The 27,161-nt window shown below is 38.9% G+C and overlaps 1 long non-coding RNA gene across 2 annotated transcripts in view; it reads left to right on the top strand.

The window, feature by feature from the left end:
• LOC138065656 (uncharacterized) overlaps positions 1 to 27,161 on the top strand; it is a 1,053,146-nt gene that overhangs the window by 922,102 nt on the left and 103,883 nt on the right. The window lies entirely within an intron of this gene.

Here is a 27,161-nt window from a genome sequence, read left to right on the forward strand (position 1 = left end):
GTGAAGAGACCCAAGGCGAAATCACCAGACCTGACTTACCAGACTGCTGTATGTGGAGGTACATCTTCCACAGGCTGATGAAACACAAAGGACGTTTATTTGACATTAGTGCCTGAAATATTTGCCACTTTTAAACGACACTCATTAAAAACAGATGAATCTTCCATTTTAAGTTTGTACTGAGAAAATAGAAAACTTCTCAAGAAATTGTGCATATTACCTGGTTCTGTATAAGGAAAAAGGGATGTAAATCTTTGCTAGGTAGAAGGTTGTTGAATTCCATGTGCAGAGCTCAAACTTGACCGGACAAGTCCCTGTGCAACCTCATCCAATTAGACCTGTCTTGAGCAGAGCTGGACTAGACCTCCAGAGGCTCCTTCCCACCTAAATTATTCTATGAATCTGTGTAACTAGCATGATATACATGATTGTCTGGAAGCCAGTATATGACATATACGCACTGACATATATAACTTAATCTTTGAGAGAAACTACATAATTAAATGTTCAAAGGACTAGACCAACTAAACTCTAGAGGTACTAGAGCCAGAAAAAAAAGAGGGAAAGGGATTTCTTTAGTAAAGTTAGGATCCAACTGTGGGAGATAATTAGGTACCTAATAAGATAGGTGTGCATATAATTTGTCCTGTGGTTTTCGGGTTTTCTTTTAAATGCTTTTGTTTTAGAGTATGACTTGTTCTTAGAAGTCTGTGTGAACATTGACTGCTTTGATCACTGGAGGAAACAGACTTTTACACGCTGGGCATAGCTTAAGCTCACTTTGGGAATCGTGACTGATTTTACAGAGGGAACTGCAGCTCGGTGTCCAGGCTCCCTAGCAGGGGGATAGAGCACACCACAAAAGTGAATACGAAACCTCTTTGAGAAGGACTCTTCAGAATTGAGCTCTAGCTTTTCATTTCTGTGTTCTTTATCTGTACTTTGCCAGCTTGAAATATGCCAATTAGAGCTGCTGCTGTACAGTAACCTTTTAATTTTCTGCTTCTCATGCCTTAACATACTCACAAATTTGAGTGTTGACTGTTCCACTGGATTGTTTGAATAAAAAATCAGGTTAAGATAAAAACAAGTATTCTTTTTGTCTATGAGATTTCTGGCCTTTATATCCTTGATGCTCATTCAGCCAGGTGCTCTACTATGTAATTACTGGAAGCAGCTTGGAATAAAAAAATGAAATAGAGAAAAAAATTACCATTACATTAGGTAGCAACAGTTATGAGATTGGACTCAAGCTGCATGTGTATCATGTTTTACTCTTTTACTGCCTGAAGACTAAAATTGTGACAGAAGCAGTACTGACAATGAAAATAAAATTTCAGATATACTTTCACAAAACATTTCTTCGGTTGCAAAGGTTGGAGAGAAACTGGAGTTAAAAGTAGACATTCACTCCGCAGAAATCACAGTCAGCCACACCTGAAAGCCTTTCAAGATTGAATCCATTGATCAAAATATTTTTAGTACATTCCCATTTCCTCACAGGTTACACAGTAATAAATATTGAACAGAAAGACTTCAAATGCAGCTGGAGCATTTTCAATAAATAAAGAGTTAAATACAACCTCGGCCAGAGGCTAGGAGCTTTCACCAATACTTGTATGCTACAAGCTGGTTCCTGTTTTATAGCAGACCTCAGGTTAAAGGGAAGTGATCAATCCCGCTTTTGCTGGAGCGAAAGGTCCAATTTTCCCCTGGAAATGCTTAAAAATGTAGTTTTACTTAGAAAAGTTACATTCATCATCGTTGCCATTTTTCTGAAGTGGTGGTATGGAACTTTGCTGCCTGATGATGGACGGTCTCTTCTCCAGCCCAGAACCAGCTGCAGAAGTGCAGTTTATATACTGAAATTTGCTTGGAATTTTGCTTTTCACAACTCCCTTGCAGCACCGTTGCATTTGTTTAGATCAAGCTCAGTGGCTCGTTCTGGCTTTAGTATTGCGCTTTCTGATAATGCAAATCACAAAAGTGTTCTACTTGCCATATATTACTCTAAAAGAAGGTGATAAAGTTGTATTTCCTTAGTTGGGGATAGTGGGAAAGGTAACTGTATAATAACAGATACCAGTTAGAGTAACCCTGCACTTTCTTGTGGAATATTTCAGCATGACTGTGAATATAAGTTGACTTTAGTGCCCATCGTTAGGTAGATAAAGAGGGCTGATAGTACCGATGCTAGGTTCAAAACTCAACAGCAATATGGTTTAATCTGTTTTTCAAAGAAATGTCTCTTGTACCGTCTGCCACTTACCAACTTCATATTTAATCAGACAAATCCAACTCATCAAAAAGTCTTAGTTTAACTTGGAGAAAATTGGACTTTTTTTTTTCCCCCTGTGGAAAACTTATGTCAAGCGATAGTGAGGTTAACTCTTTTTGGACACGTGTTACATATTCAAAAATGCCTGTTGTCAGTCTGAGATGATGGGTGTACGGTACAATGCCAAATTATCTGTTATTTAAAAGTGGGCTTGGATTTGTGCTTGGATCTTCTCGGAAAGTGATAGTCCTTTCAAGTCAAAGCGCTGCAGTGAGTAACCAAATACTTTCCAAACAGTTCTAGAGAGTTAGGGGTAAGGTCATAGCCTAGAGCTTTCCTACTCCTCTTAAACAGAAAGTAGGTCAGTTTTGGGGAGAGATGCAGGAAATGAGATGATTCCCTTCAGGGTAAGGGAAACAATCCAGTTGTAGGTCATTATTAGGTGAACGCTTTGCCCATTGTAACCCGGCAGGAAGAAAAGGTAACCAAAAGGGAAGTACTTGCATATTATAGTGGTTTCCATCCGTGTGCGCACCCAGAAGAAAGTATCTGACCGCTCAGGATTCATATTGCGCTTTGCTGATTCCAGGGCCACATTTCTGTTGCTCATATTCCCCAGCTAGGGAGCTTCAAAGGCAGAAGATTCTGTAGCAAATGCACTTCTCGCTCAACTCTTCCTGAAGAGCCTTCAACCAGAAACAAAGAAGAAAAAAGAAAAGAAAAACCTACTTTGGATTAGATCTAATCCACCTAGGAAAAAGCATATATACTAAGGTGGTGGACTTAAACAGAAAGGATTATAAAACAATCAGCAAGCAAGGAGAATGTGCAGCAAATGATGAAAGAAAGTAAAGTGGGTTAGCAGCATGTTGGTTTCCTGTGTTATTTCAGAGCTCTGAAGATATTAGCTTAGATTATAGGTTAGCTCGTAAGTAAGGATGGCTCAATCTCACAAGACATCTGTTTCTGAAATTAAAAAGCCAACAACTGCAGGATTCCACACTGTTAGCAATCTTTGCTTAATAGAGATCCATGATTCAAAGAGATATGTGACTTAAAATCTACAAGGGAGCATGAAGCAATTAATAGTTGGAACTTTTTATAGCACCTTTTATCCGAGGATCTCAGAACACTTTACTGGCTTTAATTAGGCCTCACTCCATGCAATACCCTCCCGGAATAGAGAAGCACTTTTTTTTTTCTTCCTTACATTGAGAAACTTTAGATGTAGAGGTTAAAAAATGACTTGATAGTGATCATGTAAAAAGTAAATGGCAATAATAGGAATAAATCCTACAACCCTTGTCTTCCAGTCCCATATTGCGACCACTAGCCAAGCTTCCTTCTTCTACATTAAAGTCAAGGCTTTTTCTTATCTGTCCCTGTAATGTGATGAGTCTGATTACAGGATCAAAAACCGAGGTAATTGGAAAGATTTTTATCTTTTCTGGAAAGCAAAAAAAATTGAAATAAATCAGTAAAAGATCACTTTCTCCTCTCAGGTAGAGGAGGAACAGTTGCTATTTACTGCAGTGAGAGCTGTGAAAAAGGGTTTGTGTTTCTACCTACCAGGAAGAATAGTTTTTTTGATTTGGTTTAGTTTCGATTTTTGACCTCTTTTTTTTTTTTTTTTTTTTCCCCTGATAGAATAAAATGCAAGGAAGGATGCCTGCAGTATGCTCAAAAATTCAGCCTCATAAACTAACTTCAGGCTATGAGGGAGATATTCTGCTGGGACAAGATGATAGGGATTCATCTTGTGTAGGCATAGCCCCTGAAGCTGGGAAGTGTTGCATAAAAGACAGAGACGTCTACTCATGCAAACTGTTGAATGGCAAGAGGCGGGAGGAAAGTAGGTCAATATTATTAAATTAGCAGGTAATAGAGATAATTCTGCTGTTTTGTCTCTAATAGTAAGCTGACTGAGGATACTGGCTCCCATAGTATGGTTGATTTCTTGTAATTTAAGGTACATTTTGAAAACAGTAAGAAGAGGGAAATAAGCAAAAGAACCAGGTTAATACTAAGAGCTTGGATAAAAGCTGTGTTGCTTCCACTTCTCAGAAACATATGTACATGCTGCGTTTCAGAGGACCTTAAGACATTATTTCTAGATTTGATTGCTCATCAGATGCTGTTAATGATTATTAACAAGACAGAACCAAGTTCAGACCTTACATGGAGAAAATAAGGTGGTTCTTGAAACCCTGATTCATCAGACCTAGGAGAGAGATCCTCTGTGCTTAGTTTTGTGCCAAAGCCCTGGAAGCCTGAATTTGTTGTTTTTCTCCCTGTAACTGACTCTCACTGTGATTCCACCACCATAGCACACTCTGAATATGAGAATTGGCCAACCACTGTAAAACATTTCTTACTAATATAAAAAAAAGTTCTGTGCTAGAGTATGATGCAAATCCTAGGCATGGGTTTTACAGCAAGAAATGTCCATGCAAATGTCCATGGGTTTACAATAAATATGGAAACACTTGCAGGTATTGAAGTATTCACCCAACTAAATGGTTCTGAGCACTGTTGTCCGGTCAGGGATACCCAGAAGCATTACCCAATCAAAGCAAGCCAGTATGTTCTTATTTCTGAGATGATGTTTGGGATTAATTTACAACGATTTGCAACCAAAAGTTATTTGCCAAGTGTTCTTTGGGAAGAAACTAAAATATGAAAGATACAGTTTAAGAGATTAGAAATTGTTTACCCCTCACTTAATCACCAAAAAAAAAAAAAAAAAGATGGCACTGAGGTGACTTTACTGTTCACACTTCACAGGATCTGCTGAATGTAGATTCGACTTTCAGATAAATAACCACTCTTTGCAGTTCTCATCGTAGGATCTAAAAAGGCAGATGCAGCCATTACAAATGATTTTGCTTCTTGTTACATTTGCCAAAAGCTGTCAGAATGTAGTAAAAAAGGTCTTTCTACAGAGCAATATGCTGCTTGAACTCCTCTGTGTCTCCTAGACTGGAGATATTAGATTGTTGATTAATAAGAGCAAAAAAGGGGCCTGCTAAGATCCGTTTAGTAAACTGATCAATCATTATTTTCTGGCTTTTCTAACTGATATATCATGCACTTTTTCTGCATAATCTGTAATTACAGCTAACGCTCAAGGACTAAACAAGGAATCTGATCAGTTAGGAAAAGACCAATCTCCTTCATACAGAATTATGGATGTATAGTTAGATGGTATGACTTATAGGCAGAATAGTTTTGAGCTAAATTTTGCTCTTCAGCAGACACAAAAAAAAAAAAGATTTCATTCATAAGGCTGCCTGCCTTTTCAATATGACTAGTACTCTCAGAAAATAAGTTTATGTTAGATAATCAAGATTTTTTTAAATTTATTTTGGCCTTTCTTTAAGCATTGAAGTTAACAAGGGAGTCGCATATAACTGTATACATACAATTTGCCATGTTCTGTCTCTGATCCACTCATCAAACTTACCTAGTCTTTAAAAAAAAAACCAAAAATCAAAGATCCTCAGTTTTACATAGCATGTCATTTTAAAGTGAACATTACAAAAAGCAATACATTATAGTATTTCACGTGTGTAACAGAAAATAATATATTTATCCGAAAAATCGATTAAAAGGATTCATGCTACCAATAAATGGGTACATGCCGTCCGGCCTGGCTGCTGACTACACTCACCAACATAGTATTTCAAATGATATTTACTCTAGTTTTCTGCAAATGTCTAACATTGAAAATTATTAAAGAAATTCATAAGCCACTCATAGGCAAATTTGGAAAGCGAAAGAAATTGTCAGGAAAAAACAAAATACTCACTATTATATTTGGCCAGCTGGTCTAGCTACATTCATAACCGTGCTAAACAAGGAATGAGCTAGTGAGAGAAGATGATACCTTCAAGACCATATGTGAATCAATCTTGTTTAGTGTGAAAAATATTAAAATTGTATCAGTGCTTGGGAACTAGTCTTTCTTGTCTTTTATGAGCTGAATTATAAAACTGATGGTTAAAAAAGTTGCTAGAAAAAGTACTTACTAATACAGGATTTCCTCTTTCAAAATGTGAAGCATGAGCTGAAAATTGCATTTGTCTTTTGATACCCTCCAAAGACATCATCTGATTGCCTAATTTTTCTGGGATATCCTTTCATTTTGCAGGGGCAGAAAGGTCTCAGAAGTTCCTGAGAGGCAAATTGTGAGAGACTTGGAGTTTCTTGAGGGGAGAGGGGGGAATCCCATTATGGAATTGCTCTATTTTTATACTGTTGCTATAATCATGGTATGATGGGCACTCTTTTTCAGTTTCAGAAATTAAGATTACCTTTCATTTGAAATTTTCCGTAATTTCTTCATTTCCTGTTGCCTCTTAGAATATTTTGGTAGAGACGACATTCTCCAAAGTTTATCTTATAAATACATTTCTCATAGAGAATCATTTGCTACCATAAAGACAAATCAAAAAATCATAATTAAGCTTGATTCAAATTTTATGCTTTGAAATTCAAAAGCTTTGAGGAAAAACATAGTGTACCTTCCCCAAATTACAAATTTTATTTCACATACACAATACACCTCCTGAAAATGTGCAAGTTAATCTTTACTAAGCACAGCCATGTTTCATACTTTGTCTTCTATCATTGTAATAATGTGAGGCTTTTCAATTTCCTATATAGTTAATATACACTACTTTGTGCAGTGATTACATTTGAATAAATTCTTTTAAGGCTGATGATATTTTTTTGCCATTATGCTAGGTCCTTTGACAGAGGGTGATGAATACCGTTCTTAAAGAGAATATCATGATGAATGGCCTTCTTAGTATTTATTTTATTGTTCCTTATCTTTAATGATTGCATCACGCTTCACAGTCTAACTCCCTGTAGGGATGGGACCTGGATACACAACTTCCCTTCCAGATTCCTAGCTATGCTTGGAAGAAGTATGAGTGTACAGCTGGGGAGGGAATCTAAGTGTGACCTCAGTCTGGAGAGCACTGGGACAAGGACTGCAAATTATAGCGTAGATGTAGCCAATGTAACTGAGCGCAAGAGCCCACCTTTAAGATGACCTCTGCCCAATTAAGGTGTTTAAAAAGATAACCTGTGAAAGTCCTAAAATGCAATGCGATCTTCTAACTCGGACTGTATTTATTACCATCACCAAGGCAAATTTTGACAAGTTCTAATCTCTTTCGATGTCTTGCTGCGTGTCCAATTAAAACTGTCATTGGAGAATCGCTAATGTCTTGTATGCTAATAATTACTGTATTGTTATGAAGAGACATCACTTCTAGCACCAGCTTAAGTACTCAACCCTTCCTCAAAGCAGAGGCAGGCAGTTGTTTAGATAATTTATCTGTAATTTCCATGATTTTAAAATGTCAGGATTCATCTTAGCTTTAATTTTGCCCCCACAATTCAGAACTTTTATTGAGCCTATGCCACAAAGATATTTAGGTTCCCAGTACCAACTGGCATACTTTATATCCTAGTTCCGGAGAGGGCCATATAGTTCCTTCTGCACAAGAAGAGGAATTGTGGGTTGAAGGTCATAAACGAGTAACAGAAGTGGTGGGCTGAAGGCAACTCCATGGTAGCTCAAGGCTGCCCTACCTGCTACAGGAGCTGGCCTGGAGCGTTAAGGCACGTCTGCGTGGTGTATCTCCGCTTCACATTTCTAGAACCAATAGCAACCCCAAATAAATGGGGTGGGAGGAGAGACTCATGAGGATTAGTGCTGGAAGGCTGAATGCTTGGAGAACATTCACAGCTTGTCACCACACTCGTGGCGTCTGCAGCACACCCTAAATTCTCAGTTAAATTCTCCAGCTTTCACCCCTCCCACAGCCAGCAATACTCACAGGTTCTCCCCAGGCTCAGTTATAATTTATTAGTTTCTTATTGACTTGAGCAGTACAGAAAGACCTCCTGAGGTCTGAGACTGCTGTTGTCTAAAGGAAAACATACCACACCAGTCATGGTGAGACCGTGGTCGGACATATCAGCTGGGTGAATAATTACAGCAGATATTCAGCACAGAAACCCATAAATAATAAATTCAACCTAAAATGTCAGTTGTAATGCAGGCTGTCTCTGGGAATGCAAACTACAGAAGACAAAATATCCCTTTCTCTTGGTGCTGACTGCACAATATAGCATAGTTCTTTCTTTCTTGTGTTCACTAAACTTATTAGCCCATTTACCTCCAAAACAAACTCACTGTTCATTCATTTCTTTGAGGCCTCAGTAGCACATTCAGCACTAATGTGTTTGAAGCATGCTGAATGTATAAGTCATGCTTGATAGAAATAAAAGCATGATTAAAGAGGTAATGTGGTAACTGTCAGTCACATTTTGTAAAGTTATTATCCTGTTGCAGACCTCTGTTCAAGAGACTTCTCTCTTTAGCAGGATATACATAGTCATTATCAACGAAAAAGAAACAAGATTTGTTTTCTCTTTTGACATTAATTAATGTGCGTGGACGTGTATGTGTGTCTGTCTTTGTACCCACTTTTCTTTCCTTCCTCAACGTGTAATTGGGGATGCAGCGCTCAAGGAAGTTAAACCAGGCACAAACAAGAAACAAGTTCTACTGAAAATTCCCCATGTAATCAGCATTATGTGGTGACTGGATATACAATTTATTTATTCTAGTTGATGGATGCCATAAGAAAAAAATATTAAATAATAATAATAATAAGTGATGAGAAGGATGACACTCAGTCTGAGTGTTTTCTCAAACTGGTGAAAGTTATCTGTACATAAGCCCACATGGCTAATATTAGACCCACTCTATTTACCTGATTTACTGCAATAACTGCCTTGAACTGTGGGAGTAGTACCAATTCACTGAGTCAACCGCTTTGTTAGCACCTCCTCAGCCCTGCCCTTGAACAGGAGGTTATCTCCACAGGTACTGCTGCAGGGAAGGGCGAGGGCCAGTGGTTGCCAAAGCTGGACCCAAGGTTGTATCTATTTAAGCAGAGGGTTATGTAGATGCCAGAACCAATAGCCCTCACATTATTTCTACCTCTACCAGGACCTACCGGCAATTACAGCAAAAGAGTTCGCTCTTTTCCATGGAAGAAAACAACCAGAAAACTGATGGGCTCTGGCTGAATTTCTCCAAAAGGGGGGAGAAAAAGAAATATTTTACATATCAATCGCATAAAAATTTCAAACCTCTGCAAATAGCTGCACAAAAATATAGCACTCTGTAGAGGTCTTACAGCTAGTAAGATAAGTTAGAGCCATTTGGAGCTCAAAGTGAAATGGAGAGCTCCACCTTTCCGCTCGTGAATAAAACTCTGCCAGGTATGAGCTTCCTTTCTCAAGAGCTCAGATCCCTTCAGTTGTCTCAACAGCTGCCCTGCCCCAACAAGCACAGAAGTGATTGCTTATGTAAAGGTAGTCCTATATCACCAGAAGATGCACAGGTACCTTACTTGAAGGTGACTGTATTCAGCATCCTAAAACATGCCAGATCTATAAAAAGAATTCCAGCTCTGGTAAATTAAAATGATCGCAGACAAGTGGAGATAATGAAATAAGTTGTGTTTCTGAGTTTGGAGCTGACTTCAGTTGGGGAGTGTCAGACGAATGGCTTAGGTTGTAACTCAAAGGATTCTTACTTGTCCTTGCCAACAAAAAAAAAAAGATATTTTATGAATATTTGACTAATTCAGATTGAGTTTAAGAAATTGTTATCACTCATGGGAAGAGTCAGTTTATCAAGATTTCTTTAAAGGATTAGAGGTAATACTACATAGGACAGCTTCACTTAAAACAGAAAAGACGCAGTTAGAATTTAGTGTAAATACAAAGGTGGGTGAGGAACTGGCTGCTGGGGTATGCAAAAAGAGTGTCAGAAAAGGAAATATCCGTCTGGAGGGAAGATACTCATGGGCTTCCTTAAGCGTTGCATTTAGGGTTTTGTTTCCGTTTCACGAATAAATTGGCCACAAGACCAGCCTGATGACGACCATCAGTTCAAAGGCTAGGCAGAATATTGTGCAGGGCGACTTGCATCATTTTGAGGACGGGAATAAGAGAAGTGGAAGGGAATTTAATAGTAAAAATGGAGATTCGGGACTTTAGGGACTTGGAACATGAAGACCCACTGTAAACTCATCGCTTAGACATGGTAAAGGGAGAGTTTTTGTTTTTACTAGTCAATCACAGGACAGACTTCAGTGAGAAACGTGGTATGGCCGTGAAAAATGCCAAATGTGATTCCAGGATCCCGAGAAGTAAAGTATTTACAATGGTGACATGAGGAAATATGAGTGCCCTTGGAACAGGCATTCCTTTGCTAGAATATTGCGCACCATTCCTAGTTAGGGTATTCATATTTAATAATATTTAAGGTAAATTGGAATAGATGCAGAAAAAGGCTATGCAAACAACATGGGGAACAGAGAAGACAGAAGGGGTTGATTTATTTGATTTGCCAAAATGAAGGCTGACAGAGGGCATGGTTTTTGCCTATAAATATGTCAGAAGTAAGTACCAGGGAAAGATAAGAGAATATAAATATCTTCTGCTCATGAATTAACTTTGAATAAATATTAGGAAAAAAATATCTTTTACAAGGCCAGAACTTCAAATCAGAGTAGTGAAACAAAAAAATTTAACTATTTTGTTTAAGATGCAGTTTGAGCAGTTTGCAAAAGGAATTCTACAGTAGCCTGATATAGCAGAAAACTGAACTTGACGATCCAGTCACATTTCCTATGCTTTTGATGAAAACAGATGAAAAACTGCTCTTAAGAGAATATTACTCTTAACAGTTTACTGAAGAATCTGGCATCTTTTATTGTAAGATGGCCTGTTAGTTGATCTAAGGAACTTGCCATGAATGGACCATCCCTCTGGACTCACGTGGTACCTTTTGGGAGGTAAATTATTTAGAAATATTTAAACAGTAATGTCATCAATGCCTCTTTGCCATCTGCAGGATCCCTTACACTCATGCGTTCAGGACACTATTTCAAGTTTCACCAGGGTCCAGGATACTGGATGGTTCATCCCATTGACTTCCCAGCACAGCGGGTTTCTTTTTCTAGTTCTGGTGTGTCACGACGTGGCTCGCCACTCAGCAGATGTGATGTGGCAGAAGAGGAGGACGGGGTGGAGAAGGGGACTGACTGCCTGGCCTATCTCCAGACCACGTAACTTTGTGGACTAAAGAAAGATGGGGCAGGAGGTTCAAATATTTTTCATTACAATGATAGCTTTTAAAACCTCTGATCAGAGCTAAGAAAAGTCTTAACTGTCCTATATTTGTACTAAAAGAGGTCTCTACATAAAGACTTTATTGGCATGTATCAGTGGACAGTCACTCAAGCAGCAAAGCTCTATTAGATCACCTCGTTAATCTCTTTGATAATGCAGTATTATTCCCCGCTGTACATTTATTCACCCCTTGTTCAGTCTGCTTTTAAATGTCAAGAAATGGGGCTTATATTATTCCCCTTTGGAGACTACTCTATGGATTAATAGGTCTGACTCTCTTTCTTCCTCCCTTTTCCCCCTTTGCTCTCAACACTCAGCCATTATTTTCCATTTCTCAATTTTATTCCATAGCTCGTAGTCCTATCCATTATTACACTAAATTAATTCTCACCCTTTTTTTAAACTAAAACCTTTCAAATAGCTGTAGGCAGTTATCATTCTCCTCTCCACATCTGTAGTCGTGTTGCTATTCTTAAAAATAGTGAACAGAACAGGAATGGAAAGCAAAATTATTAGGTGATTATAGCTCTTGTTTTTAAAGATTACTTTTTTAAGTTACCACATGTAAACTAGTGTTGCAAACAAGAGATCGCTTATGTAAAATGTGAAAATAGAGATAACGAATTGCTTACAAAGGAGTTTTATGTGGTAACAATATGGAAAATTGTATTTTGCACATCTTCTGCATAAAAATTGCATATGTCCTATAGAAATAAGCTAATGCTTCTTAACAATTGTGTGCTACCTTAATCTGCGTGCATTGCCTCAAATGAAGACTTCCTGAACTTTTGCACCTTTCCTCCTTATTACTTGGTAATTATAATGTTTAAATTGCTTTGCTTCAAAATATAGTGCTGTCACAGCTTTCTTATTGCCCTGGAAAGAAATTAAAACATTCAGTGCCAGTAACATTAAAAAAATGAGAAAGCAGAGAAAATAGACAGTCATATTTTCCCCTAAAATGCAGACAGTTTCCAGATTCTCTGCAGACACATTTCATTAGATCCTAAGCTTCTTTTCTTTGAAATAGAGAGATGTATCAATGGGTGAAGTTGATAAGAGAATATTTTTTGCTTGTTTGGTGAGAGTAAGTTTATAATATATAATAATATATGATAAGAAAAAGATAATGCGAGCTGTCAGAGTAGAAGTTCAGCTCAATATTCTTAAATATCTACTGCTGCACTATACAATCACCCTGTTAAAAAAGGCTGCGTAGATTCTTTTTCCTATAGAAATCCCTGTTCCCACTACAGGTGTCAAGTGCTATAAACAATTAATAAGAATGTCATATTCTCGCCTTTTATTCAGGAATAAAGGGATCCTGATGGTAGGTTACTTGTTCCCTTAACTCTCTTCTGTAGAAAAACGATCAGAAGATCAGAAAGAGCAGAATCAGATTCTGTCTGTCTCTCTATATATATTTATATATATTTAGAGAGAGAGAGAGAGAGAGAGAGCATATATATGTTGGTGCATGCATATATATACATACACATCCATTTTTAAAAGTCTGATTCTGTTGATTGTATAAGCCAAATCAGCCTCCTCATTAAATCAATTTCAAAGGGAAATGAATATATTTAAAGAGTGAGACATGTCTAGCATTTCTCTTGATGAGCTAAATCCATGCTAAGTGTACTAAAGTCATCATTAGAGCTGCAGTGGGGATGCAGTCGTCTCGGTGTTCGCATAGGATTATGAACGTGTGGGGCATTTGCTAAGTATTGTGCCCACTATTTATGCTCACTACTTTTCACTTGCAAATGCTGAAATATTAAACTTTGCTCCAGCTCACAGAGATAACACTTCCATCAGGTTGGACAGGGTTTCTATGGAGCTAGAAGATACAGCTTTGGTAGTTCTGCTTTTTGTAGTAGAAATAGTAGAACTATATAAAGAAACCATAGGTTAGGAACTGAAAAACTTAGCTTGGAGAAGTCCATGAAACGGTGAAGAGATCAGACGGTCCAGGGATCTTGTTGTCATGCTTGCACTTTGGTGGAGAGTGGATGAAGCCTTTCGTTTGCCGACTGTTGCATGCTAGGCAGCTTACCTAGTGGGTAGGGAACAGTTTGCCTTTGGAACAGAATCTGCTGGCCTTTGCCCTTGGAAAAATATTCCTGGAAAAATCTGTTTGGACTCACATGCTTTCTTTCTCTTCTCTGTCACCTTCTTCCTGTAAAATCGCGTTCACCTTGAGAAAACCACACAATCTCCCAGAACTGAGACAAAATGGCAGTGACTGACACACAATTTTCTGGAATTTTTGGTACCATTTTGCAGCAGTGCAGCCTGACGTTGTAAGGAAGGATTTGGTGTTTGGAATAAGTAGTGCTTTGTGCAATACTGTAGGAAATCAGAGATGGTTTCTACCTCACATGGCCTACCTCCCATGATAAACTTACAATTTGGAAGTCAGAGAAATGACAGAGACAGCAAGCAAAGCATGATCCAGGCATTTTTTTTTTTCTAATTTAATTGATATGACTCATATGTTTAAGTAGACGCTTAAATGGTTTGGATCAGGGAAAAAAAAAATAGACGCAATTTGGTCAACTGTTGATTTGTATTTTTCTGTGGGGAAAAGCAGCTTAAAAGCATTTTAGTTTGCTTTTCAGAAGAATAAGTGTGTGTCACTCCATTTGTATCTGTCACCTACTCCCCCAACTGATTCTAAACACAGTGGTCAATGTCAACAGCATCTGACAGAGAGGGAGAGGTAGACAGCTAGTCCCTAAGCTTTAGTGAAAATTTGTGGCTGGGTACAGAAAGGAAACGTGACAAAGCATCTCACTGAAGGAAATGCTCGAGTTCACCACATCAGTTACATGGCCAGTTTGTGCAGACCAGTTGGTGCATACACATCTGCACTAGCTTCCTGCTTCATCAGTCATGGTGAGAAGGTACCATGGACCCTGTGAGGAACGGAAACCTGACATCCTGCAATACTTCACCGAGAATATAGGGGAGGCAGCTGGGAGTTTGGCCCATTTAGAGTTGCTGGGCACTCATTCCTAGGAAAATAGGCTTCATTAGTGCCATTGTTCACCGAACAACTTGCATGAATCGTTACACAGGAGTTAGCAAGTGAGGTAAGTGTAACAACTGGTGGTCAAGATTTGTTCCTCAACAAAAATAGATGCAGATCTAGCTTGTAAATCTTTAGCGTATTGAATTCAGGGAAATAGTTAACAGCATCCTGACAAAGCGAAATAAAAAGAAGCGTCAACCTTCGTGGTTTACAGGAAGGGATGCAAGGGAACCGTATGTCATTCCGAACTCAGTTTTACTTCAGGCATGCAGATCTGAAGCTTTGTCTGATGTCATTTCCTGCTGCATTTTTATCTGGAAGCTAAGGAAATACAGGCTGGATGAACAGACTGTAAGATGAGGCAAAAATTGGCTGGCCCACCAGACTCAAAGGGGAGTGACCTATCGCTCACTATCCATTTGACTGACCATAACGAGCATCCCCAAGTTCAGTGCTGGGACCTATATTCTTCAGCAGCTTCATCAAAGACCTAGACAATGGTAGAGTGTACCTTCAGCAAATTGCAGATGGAATATGAGCCAATGAATATGATCTCATCGCAAATAAGATAAATTGTATATTGGGCTACTAAAGAGCATGGCCAGCAGATCAAAGGAAGCTACGACTTTTCTCTGCTTAGCGCTGGTGAGGCCCCACATAGAGCAGTACTCTGACCAATTCAATAGTAATGTAGAGAAGTTCAAGGGGGTCCAGTGGAAGGTCTATGAAATTTGTTAGAGGACACATGGCCCATAGGTAGCGATACCTGGGCTTGTTCAGTCTAGACAGTGCAAGTAAATGAGGGAGTCTAATACCAGCCAGCAACTACATGGAGGGTAGTTTCAAAGATGATGGAACAAAACTTTTCTCGGAAGTAACTTATGGTAAAACATTGAGCAGTGGCCTCAAGCTGTAGCTTAAAAGATTGGGACCAGATATTAAGGCGAAAAAAAGTCATTAGGGAGGTGGTACAGCGCTGGAACAGATCATCCACAGAAGCTGTGGAATCTCTATTTTTGGAGGTTTTTCCAGACTCTCCTAGACAAGGTCATGGCCGGCCTGAGCCAGTGCTGGTGACACTGGTGGTGCTTCAAGCAAGAATTTGAATGAGACCTCCAGAAGTCCCTTCCAGGCACCCTTTCTATAAGTCTATTGAAATCGTGCTGCTTCGGTACATAAATAACTCTTCCTAAGATGGAGTTTCCTGCTGTGAAATTAGATCCTTGACCACTGTTTTTAAAGCATATAAGTTATGTCATACTTATATGGGTAAAAATATACAGGTGGGTAAAAATATGGGTAAAAAAAAGGAAGGCAAATCATAAGCTTATAAACTACTGAAAAAGCTTGTTTTAAAGATTTGGAAATCCTATACCTGTAAATATATTGGGACATAAACTGCCTCAACTAAGGTGAAAATTGGAAATAAAAAGCAAAATGATATGGGCCTAATTAAGGAGAGAAGAGTATAGCACTTGGAGAATAGGTTCATAAGCTCTCTAAAGGAAAATAGTACACCTCTGACCTGCTCGGATTCCTTGAAAAAGTTAATAAAACAGTACATAAAGGTAACCCAATGTGCATAACTTATTTTTATTTTCAAAATCCTTTTAATAGGATTCTTCTATAAAAGTCTATTAAAGAGAATAAATCTCCACAGGGTAAGGAGCATAGTCTTGCAGTGGATTAAAAAACAGTTAAATGAAATAAAGCAAACCAAATGGTTCTCAAGAGAAAGATATTTGTGTTTAGATCACCTCGGATCATTTTTCTAGTTATAAGTTTTCTGAGAGATGGAGTAAGACTGAGAGTGACAGGTTAGCCAAAGACACTAAAGCTGCTCTGGTTGGTAAAAAGTGCATATACGTGGAGGGAATCATATGGTGCCCTTAATAAATATAACTGCATTATCACTCACTGTTTTTATTGCGGTAGCCTCTAGTAGCCTTCACTGTTATTGGGTTGCTGACTGAGACCCTATGCAATGCAATGTAAACAACCAGGTTTTCTTTAAGTAGTTATCTCCCACAAAAGGAGTAGCTTCATGATAGTAGGTAAAACTCAACTTAGCAAAATGTACTAGCAAATGTGGTCAGCATTTGGTAAGGTTGCTCCTGGGCTCTCCACTGTTGAGTTTCTTATCAGGAAAACGTATGCGATTCTTCATTGCTTGGATTGCACGTTGTTTAGTAGCTTGGAGCAATATAGGATTTTGAATCAACTTGCTACTATCGTGATTTGAACATATTTCACTAACGCTTCGGATTGTCTATGTAAGACTAAGACTGGAAGAAATCAGTTTCAGAAACATCAGTATTAATAAGGGCAGTGCAAAGTAATTGGTCATTGTGCTCTGCACTTATGGGAAAGGCTCCTAGTTCATAGCAGAGTCAGATCTTAAGAATAACAATGCTCTTGCTGGGTCAAAGCAATGTTTGGAGAGTGCTCAGGCAGGACTGAAATCTTATTTTGCAGGATTTTTCTTAACACAAGTAAGTTCCTCCCCCTGCTCTTTTCTTTACGATCATAGGTATAGAAATAAAGACAATTTAATTCAATCACCTTAAGGTGAAAGGGCTTCATCTTTCTGACTCTCTTAGGTGCCCAGTTTGGTACACAGCGTACGAAAAAATGCACTGGTCACATCAGCCACAGGCACAAGTCTATACTGCTGTAGCACCCAGATGTGAGAAGCAGTCTGATGCTCATCATCCAAAGAAAGATAATGTAATTTATTTTATATCTCAGGCTATGCCTTTTTGGAGCAATTTATTTACCAGGATATCGGTAGTGAATAGAATGAGAAGAAAATTCAAGACTGTTTCTACTTCCAAGCAGAATTTGAGTTATGCCACTGATTCATAGCTAAGAACGCTCTCAGTTTGAAATACTTGCTTGACTGGTGGTAGCCGTGGGAAGTTGGCCATAATAGACACTCAGTGGCAAAGGTCTTTCTTGATGGGCAGCAGGCAAAAAGCAGGACAGTTGTCAGACTTTGTCAAAACTATATTAAGCTGCATTTGATGGACACTTGACTCAGCTGATGGTATTGGCCATGACATATGTTGTTAAATTCTCATATTCTTCAGGTAAACCAGGCTCAACTCAAAAGACTGCTGACTTAAAATGACTCTAGGCAATTCTCATCCAAGACGCTGGGTGGAGGTGGGAAAAGAAGGGATAATAAATCACACAATTTACTTTTAAGCTAATATATTTATTAAATAACTTCAGATTTAATAAACAGTAGGGTACAATGCCTACTAAATATCCTAAATTGGGTAATTTTAAAAAGATCAAAAACGCTTTCCCTGAACCTACAGTCTAATAAGTGTTTGAGATGAAAACGGAATACCAAGTCATTACTAGTAAGATTAATGTGGGTCTTGTCTTCACTTCTGCATCATCCTCCTTTCTCATTTTATCTATTCCTCATCCCCTCTTTTCCCCTAGGTAAGCATCTTGCAAAGATCTAAGTCCCCTATTACTACTTGATTTAATTTTTCAATGTGCAGGTGATCCCATTGACTTGAATGCAGAAGTCCATCTGTCTGTTCTATTGTTATTCATCACTCCTGAAGAACAAGCACTTTTTTCTTCTCTGATCTCTTGTGTCTTGACTTCTGTTATCCCATATGCAAAGATGTAATGGTTATACTTAGCTTTGGTTTAAATTCAGCTGAACAGTCTTAGACACAGCTTAAGAACAGCATCAAATGCCACAGGCTTGTTGGATAAGTCGAGAAGCCACCGGCCAAGTAATGATAAAATTTATTTAATATGTTCTCTCCTGTTTAAGACCGTTGCAAGATACACTCTCTGTTTTCCTGCTTCTTTCACCTCTGCTGTCCTCCTCTTTTCCTTTATCATATGACGATTTAGAGACCCAACTGAACTTTAGACAGCTCTCATGCAAATGAAGTGGCAACCCAATCTTCCTGCAGTGGCTAGCTACTTTACAAAGTCAATGGGAGCTAACAGATCCCCCTAAAAACATCCATTTACACTAGGCATCTCCCTCTTTCTGTTTTCTGGAGATTTTCCTGTTTGTTTGCTGAAGGTACACTGCTGTGAAAATCTTGTTGTAAATCTGTGCCTCCAAAAGCATGATGAAGAAGAGGTAAAATCTATTTGTGTTTACCTGGAGCTTTTGATTTTTCTGGTGATGGTACACAAAGCCCTTTCTGGGGAGAATAGAAAACAGTCCAGAGAACAGAGATGAAAAGTGACACCTCAAAGACCTCAGTTTGTATCCATGACAGAGAAATGTCCATGCTCAGTGTAGGGTACATTTTTGAGTATTTTCCTCAATGCATATTTAAAGTGGAAAAATAGCATTAGATTATCCCATCTTCTGAAGTATGTCATTTTGAGAGAACATAGGGAAGCAGGAAAGTTCCCTGCTGTCAGTGACTGAGAGGTCTAGTTCTGTTCACAAGCTGAACACAGTCTGAAGTATCTATTGTTATTGATCTACAGATAGGGCCACTCAGAAGACATTTTCAGTTCCTATTTCCCTATCACTAAAATTCCTCAGTGTATTTTAAAGAAAGAAAGAAAGAAAGAAAAAGGCTAAAGATGCACATAATTGATACATTTAGATAGACCATCTTGTGGGCTAAGTAAAGAGACAGGAAGACAAGCAGAGGGTCAGATTCACCAATAAAATAGCTTTGTGAACTTTGCATCAGAATTAATTTGTCTGCGCGTTCCTGCTTTCCTTTCTCCCTTTTCTGGTAAGAATCACAAACATCAATAAAAGTGATAATTTCCATGATAGGGACAATTTAGATGAAGTGAGCACAGCTGACATGGGGAAGCAAATTTCATTTTTTTTCATAATTAGACTGATTACTCATATAGAGGTTTATCCCTCTGTGATATAAAAATAATTCTGTCTAGCAGATACATATTTATTTATAATGTTATATAGGAAGTGGTGGTTCTAGGTAGCGTTGTAAATTAGCTGTGGATTCTTTTTTTAACATAGTTTATTTCCTCCTTTTTTTTTTCTTTCCAAATCATAACATAGAGGAAACATAGAAGGCTTATTTCTCAGCTGAGAAAGATTCAGGTTTACTTCAATGCCAGAGAGCTTCACTTGCTAGCATGAATAATCTCACAAATATTTCTAATGTTCACTGGCTGAAGGGGAGAATTTGCATTTTGGGTACTGTACAGTTGCAACAAACTAGCAGGTTCAAACGGCCTTTTTCATCGGTTCAGAATCAAGGAAGCCCACTGAAAAAATGAACAACCCCTTACAGAAACACACTGCTGCATGACACCTCTTTTCACTGTAGGATGATAGAGACATCTTGCACGAGGCTTCCCGATTGATGTTTGAGTGGGTGCAGCATAAAAAAAAAGCCTTGCTTTTAACTTATGGGTGCAGTGTTGTGACAGGCTTTGGATGTGTTCACCTTGGAAAGTATCAGGTGAACGAGGTATCTTCTTCTGTCTCTAGCCTGAGACTGAGACCAAGGTCCTACTCCGCTCTTTGGCACAGCACTCCTGTTACTACCTCCGTCATCATGGGATTTAGGTCCATAATTCTCATTTGGTTTCTTTACTCTCAGTGGAAATAGATTCTCTGAGCATCCCTGGGCCTATGTATTGTTGCAATACCTACAGAGTAGGCTACTGGTTCTAGCAAGGTGATTTGCAGTGCCCGTTGTGTCACCCAAAGTGAAAGCCCAGGATTCAGTGCAGTTTAGTAGCTACCTAGAGTTATTCTATAAGGAGTCCTAGGTCCACACAGTTATCTGAAAACCTGGAGTTTACGCTCTACAACAGCTTTCTTGAGTCACTCAAAATTCATAGCATGAAGTCCTCTAGTGAAATTAGACACCTGAATAAGAATCTACCATTAGTAGTAGTAATCTTTGTAGTAGTAGTATTAGCAGTACCAGTAGCAGTAGTATTAAGGTGAGGTCAAGAAGAGGAAGTGACTCCTGTTTTTTCCATAATGTTATTCCAAGATATTCTAAGCTTCCGAGCTTAGATAAATCTCAGTCTCTTACAGTTCAAGGGGGTTTCAGGTTAGAGGTAAAACTAAGATTGGAACTGAGAGAACCATTCTTTATTTAGTATACTCCACACTGCAATCAGGAATGCAACAGGTAAGATAAGAGAAAGCAAGGTGGAGCTGAAATTTGCAGCCAGAGACAGCAAATACTTGCCTGAGAGATGAGAGTTCACAGCTTTTGTCTCTGCTCTCAGAATGGCTTCTGTTTATTACCTTTAGGAGCCACTGGATGAAATACAGAATTCATATATTTAGCATGTTAGTAAAAATGCCCTTACCACAATCTAGAAACTAAAAATGCCCTTGCCTCAAGCTGTATCACTCTCATATCTGTCTGGCTCACAATCAACTATAAAACCTTTTGTCAGATGTAATGGAACATAGTAACTAGAGCCTGAAATCTCTAAGGCCCTCGTCTGCCTGAAGGCCTGAAGTCAACTTTTCAAGATGGAGCGTGACCTTCATTCTCAGTAGACCTTCATCATTACGTAGTATGTTTACCTGGCAGTGGCAACTATTCCCCACAATATTCACTGCAGAGCAAGCATATACGAGGATATACGGTGTACACGGAAAAGGAACTGCACTTGCGTTGTCATCCTGCCCATTTTACGGAATACAGCACAAACAGGGCTAACAGCACTGAAATCAATAAGAACGTAGCATCTACGGCTGCCACAATTTAAACAGCCACAGGACAGCCTGTTTTAAATTAGCACATGGCAGAACTTGTCATAAGCCTAAAACGCAGCGACTGAAGCTCCAGTAAACAGGCTGAAGCTAGCTTTAAGCCAATCCTGGCATCGGGGCAGCCCTGGGAGCATGGAGACTCCTGTGAGTAACCGTTGGGGTGCCCAGGCCTTGGGCAGATTTCATAGCCTGGATTGTCCTCGGAGTCCCACCGCTACAGTCCTAGAGGCAATTCAGTTGGTTAGCTTGAGTATATCTAGCATTTATTTCTGCATTGCACACTATCAGACGGGGAATTCTCCCAGAAGCCTTTAATTAACTCACCCAACAGAAAAAGTGCAACGGAGAAACCTTTCCACCAGGTGGCAGGAGGAACCAGACACTGGGGTGGCTTCAAAGGTGGGTGGTCATTGTGCTTTTTAACTCTCACATTTTCAACTTGTGGAAAGTGGTTTTTTTTGTTTTTTTTTTTTTTTGTCTTTTTAAACTGCGATATATATTTGAACTGGAAAGGGCTGTAAGAAGCAGAAAGGGGCTCAAACTGATTAAGACCTGCAGATCTGCAAGACAACTGGCTTGTGGATAAAACAGAAAACTAAAGTTATGACTCATTCATGGAGCTTAGAGTTTGAAAGTCCACTAGTTTAGTGTCTGATCAGAAAGTTCCTTCCGTTTCCTTTGTTTAGCACTTAATTGAGTCTGATTCCTCAGTCCCAGTCAGAGGACAGTCTGGCTACTATGTGACAGTGAGAGTGTGACTGTAAGATCATGGAGATAGCATTGATGGCACTTACGGATTAGGAATGAATATGCTTTGACAGTAATTTGGCATCATCCTGTAAAATGCATGTAGGAGAAATTAAGGAAGATTATAAACCACTGAATTACGACTGGTGTGTGAGTAAGGGTTTTGGCAAGGGCAGAAGGGTGATAGGAAAAAAATAGCTTCTGGCAGCACTCCAGAGAAAGCTCTATGTATGGAAACTTGATGAAAAAAAAAAGCGTAGCAGGAAAAAATAACCTCAGAGTCAAGGGCAGGTCTTAGATTTCCATCACTGAAGGAAAAGTGAAGGATGGCAACCATAGATTCAGCAGGGATAACTCTTTATCCATATTATGCCTTCAGGCTTTGAAGCATTTGGTAGGAAAAAGTTATGGTGTAGGTAGGACATGACATAGCCGAGACAGGCATATAAAGGGGAAACAGAAGGATAGGAGAGTAAGTTAAGGAAGATATAGAAATGGGTATCATCAGAAGAAAAGTGATGGACTATATACTCCTATATATCTGTGGCCAGAAGACTATAAGGTACTCTCACGAAATTTTCAGGATATATTGTCTGGAGCCTTTTCAGTAGTTCAGTCAAATGTGAAACCTAGAGCTATATAAACATATTTCACATGTTTATGAAGGCCTAAATATGATGAAAGTCTCAAAATCATTACATGTAATAGTAGAATTCAGATTGGCACATATTTTACACTCAGGCAAAAAGGTGACCTGGGCCAATGCATTCCTTGTAGCCATATTCACTTAACAGAGTTACAAACAGGGTGGCATTGACCTTTTTTGTCTGATGCAAAGGGCTCCTGCTTAAAGAAAGAAAGGAGGCAGAAACTGAAGCAGAGAGAATGTGGCTTGTCAGAGGTCATATACATGATTAAAGTCTGAAACTATCGGTGTCCTCATCTGAGATCAGTGGATAATACCTTGCTCAGGATATGACTGAACAAATACTATAAGAATATGGAAATCCTTATAGATGGCTGGTTTGTAGCTAATACAACACAAGCATTCAAAAGGCATCTAATGCTGCAGAGTTGTCTTGCGCAAGGGCTGGTTGTGATAGTTAACCTATACTAATAAACAGAAGAGGAGCTGGGAACGTTCACGGGCGCTGGACTTCAGCTATCATATTACCAAACTGTTAGATTGGCATTGGCCTTGACCTAAGGAAACTATTCTTCTCCTTGACTTATTTCTGGGCACGTTTCAGGATTTATTATGCACCTGGGACCATGGGTGGTTCGGATGTGACTATTCTTTTTTGGAGGCTAAGAAATGTTAATAAGAAGAATGTTCCAGCTGGCCTCAGTGCACGAGTTCATTCTTGGGTAGATCTAGCCAACGAGTCGTGATGTCCAGCTGTGACAATGCATATGGAGACATCTCCACCCACTTTTCATGGCAATGGCCATTAGGTCTGAGTCAGTAAAATGGGCGAGTCTTCTGAGGTAATCAGGGAACTGCTTTTACCTCCACTTCCAAGCGCATGATTTCATTAGGAATGGCTGCTGTGTATTGATGCACATCTAAGCGTTTCCCAGACAAGCCTTTGGGCTACCCATAGGTCGTACCCTGGAACAGGCATCCATTTTCTTAGCGTTGTTCTCCAGAGATTCTTCAGCCATCTCCATCATTAGGGGCGTGATAAGAGGAAGCCTGCTGAAGACCTTGGGGCAGGCTTCTCTGACTCTGACAAAGTCATGAGCTCACTTGTTTGTTTCTGTTTCTCCAGCTGTGGTTTGCTGAGCCTTGTTTCTCTTTCTGTATAATAAGAATCGTGTTTAGGGCACCAGGGCATCCTCAAAAACCATTGTCATGAAGTGACCCAGCTTCACTTCAGCATGTAATCACTTACAAAAAAGCCACTGTCATTATGCATATTCCTTTAAACAGCCTCTTGAAAAGTAAGACATGCTCTAAATTTCTTCTACCCTCCCCCTAAAAAAGCAAAACAAAACCAAAGACTTCTTGGAACTGCCAGAGGCTCCTGCACAGACTTTGTCTCACATATCTAGCTTCTCTGTTTCCTTTTTTGCACAGCCTTGTCATTCTTGGTAGACTTGGTTCCTCCCCCGCAGGCCCTGTCACCTGGAGCAGCCATTCTGCATCCTTTGGTCCTGTAGACTCAGCAGCCCACCCCAAATTTCCATTTGTTCACTCGGTTCTCTCTCTCCTGCTCCTACTCCTTTATTTATGATTGAAATGTGTGATTGCATTATATACAGGAAGTCTGTAAAATGCTTGTAGAAGCATTTTCCTGGGTAGAATACCTGCACCAAATAAAGCACATTTTAAGTACCTCTCAGATACCGTGTGGGAGATGGAAATTAGCATAAATGTGCAATTTACCTCATGTTTTTTCTTCCTTACCTTTGTAATCCTAGATAGGAAAAACAGGAAGTCAAGCTTTTTCTGACCGCAAAAAGAAGAGGTCACACACCTCTGAATATTAACCATGTTCTGTTGGACTAGATGATCTCCAGAGGTCCCTTCCAACCTAAACGATTCTGTGATTCTGTGATTCTTGCAAGGATTTTTTCTGCAGCATTCAGCAAGACACCCAAAGTCTGGGCCAAGTTCATCAGCAGTGATACTATGATATTTTTCTACCTTCGAGTACTGAGCCTATAGCACTGAGATGCGTAGCAATATCTCTTACTTAAACCTTATTAGCAATACAAACTCTTTTGAGTACCTAAGAAGGATAGGCCTCCTGCAAAATAGTGACAAACAGTGCAAACAACCAGAACAGGAAGGGGAGAAACGATGTATTGTGGTTGTGAACTATAAGAACTTGCAAATAGCAGTGAAAAAACAAAACAAAACACCATTTTAGATTCAAAATATAAAGAAGATATTACTTGCAAAGGGACATCAGCTGTGGAGGAAAGTACAAACGGAAAAACAGACTAGAGGAAAACAAATGGGAAGGGAAAATTTCAGAAGGGAAATTGCAAGGAAATTATGAGCATAGTTCAGCTAAATGAGAAGGAAGGACAGAAATGCTGCTCCAGGTCATTTAGGGTTGCAGAGTCTGTGGAAATATCTCCATGGGGACAACAAGTCCGTTTGCAGTGCAAGACAACAAATCTTCATTCTCTGAAATCTCCCTGGTTGATGCAATACTCTCGACAGGGCCGGAATCCCGCATAAGTTGTCCACCAAACTTATTGAATGTATGTGAGTTTAAATTCTGAAACCAAACGAAGGGGAATTCTCGGAGTGGGTGGCTGAAAATGTATCACTGAGCACGTAAAAGGCAGGTTCAGTATCTGTGAACATTATTTTGTTAAGCTGTTAAAGTAACTCTGGCGAGTCAGCAAGTTAAAACAGGAGCAAAGCAAGCAGACAATTTTTTTTCTTCCTCTTCTTCTTTTTAGAAATTCAGTGGTCCTGGCACTGTCATCGCTTCTTGCAAATAAAGGCCCTCCCCACCTCATTTACAGTCACTTGAGCAGTGCGCGTGGCAGAGGGAGTAGCTGGCCCTGGAGGAATAGGAAGACAGGCTTGCCAAAAATCACTGTTGAGCTGGTGGACAAAGTCTGGTTCTGTTGTTTTCTAAAACACTGCCGAGTGCATCTGAGCTATTTACACTATAAAAATTAGTTATGGTGCAAGAGATCGTCCTTTTGTCGTAATTCCCATATGTAAAGTTAATTTGTTTATAAATGAGTTTGCATGATGTATACCACAACTGCCAATATCATTTCTAGGTACAGTTATTGACGTAGAATATAAAGAAGCAGGGTTTTATTTTTATATCAGATAGATAGAATTTCGTTAGCAGTAAAAAAATCCTCCACTTCCAAATTTAGCTATTTCTTATAAAAAAAGACATATTTCTAATATATCTGATATCATTACTGAAATAAAAAGATTTAATTATTATTTATAATTTCCTGAGATTTGGTTTTACATTTGAAATATGAATATTCAGTGTCTTCTGTGTGGTTAATAATAAAAATGTTATAATTATAACTACATTCTTTCTTTAGTGTGGCCAGGAAACACAATATAAGAGAAAATTTAATAAAAGACTAATAATATTCCTAAAAGTGATTGTAGATTTGAACTGCTGATTTGAACATAACCTGTTCTTGATGCACAAACTCAAAATATCTTGAAAGGCCCTTTTTTCTGTTAAAAAGAATCAGGCAGTGCCAGTCTTTCTAAAGCAAACGTCCCAAATTGAACCATTTTTTCCAAAAACAAGCAAACAAGCCAACAAAAAGCAGCAATCAAATTTCCAATTATGCCTACCTAAAACAAGCGGCTTTGTACCCATCACATATGTAAAAATAAGTACATTCTCCTCCCAGCCTCAAGAAATAATGATAAAGTAAGGATAAAATGTATAGACTGGTGGCACGCATCACTTGGCTACTGTAGGACCGTAGCATAATCCCTGCCTAATTAATAACTGTTCTCTCCCCCTGTGCACCAACTACATGCCACTGTTCGAGACAGTTGAAGGTGACTTTCATCTCTGTTTCTTCTTGAAGTCATAGCCCTGTTGGTATCTACGGTCCTCTAGTACTGAGTAAAACTGCAAAATATGATGCTGAGGGTTGATAATTCACATTTTGTTCTGTGTTATTAGTCAAAAGCATAGAAAAGGGAAATCTGAGTGCTTTCATAAATCCTATAAACTGGAGATTATGCTGATAACGTTTTTATTATTATGGTATAAGCTGGGTAGTCAGATTCCTGAGCTTCCTTTTCTAAAAGAATCTGTCTTCACTCATATTGAAGCAACATTTCTTTCATATGGATAGTTTCGTACTACATTGATGCCCACTTACGGTCAGTCCTTTGCAAACTTTCCTGCCTGAAAGAAGATTTAAACAGAACGTTCTGCACGATTCTGGTTTGAGTGATCTGCCTGTCTTGATTGCATTGCAGAATTGAGCCCTAAAATGGCAAATAAAAGTGAATGAATGGAATTTAAACTGTAAGCACTGTTAAAAACAGTATGCGACGCCTGCTGTATTTACAGTTATGTGAAAATACTGTTACACACCTGCTAGCGATTTTCGACAAATATCATAATGAAAAGAGCCTAAATTTCTGCATACACCTGCATGAATAAAGCTTCACGCGTCAAATGGCTGCATAT

The sequence above is a fragment of the Struthio camelus genome, chromosome 1, assembly GCF_040807025.1.
Source record: "Struthio camelus isolate bStrCam1 chromosome 1, bStrCam1.hap1, whole genome shotgun sequence".
NCBI lineage: Eukaryota > Metazoa > Chordata > Aves > Struthioniformes > Struthionidae > Struthio > Struthio camelus.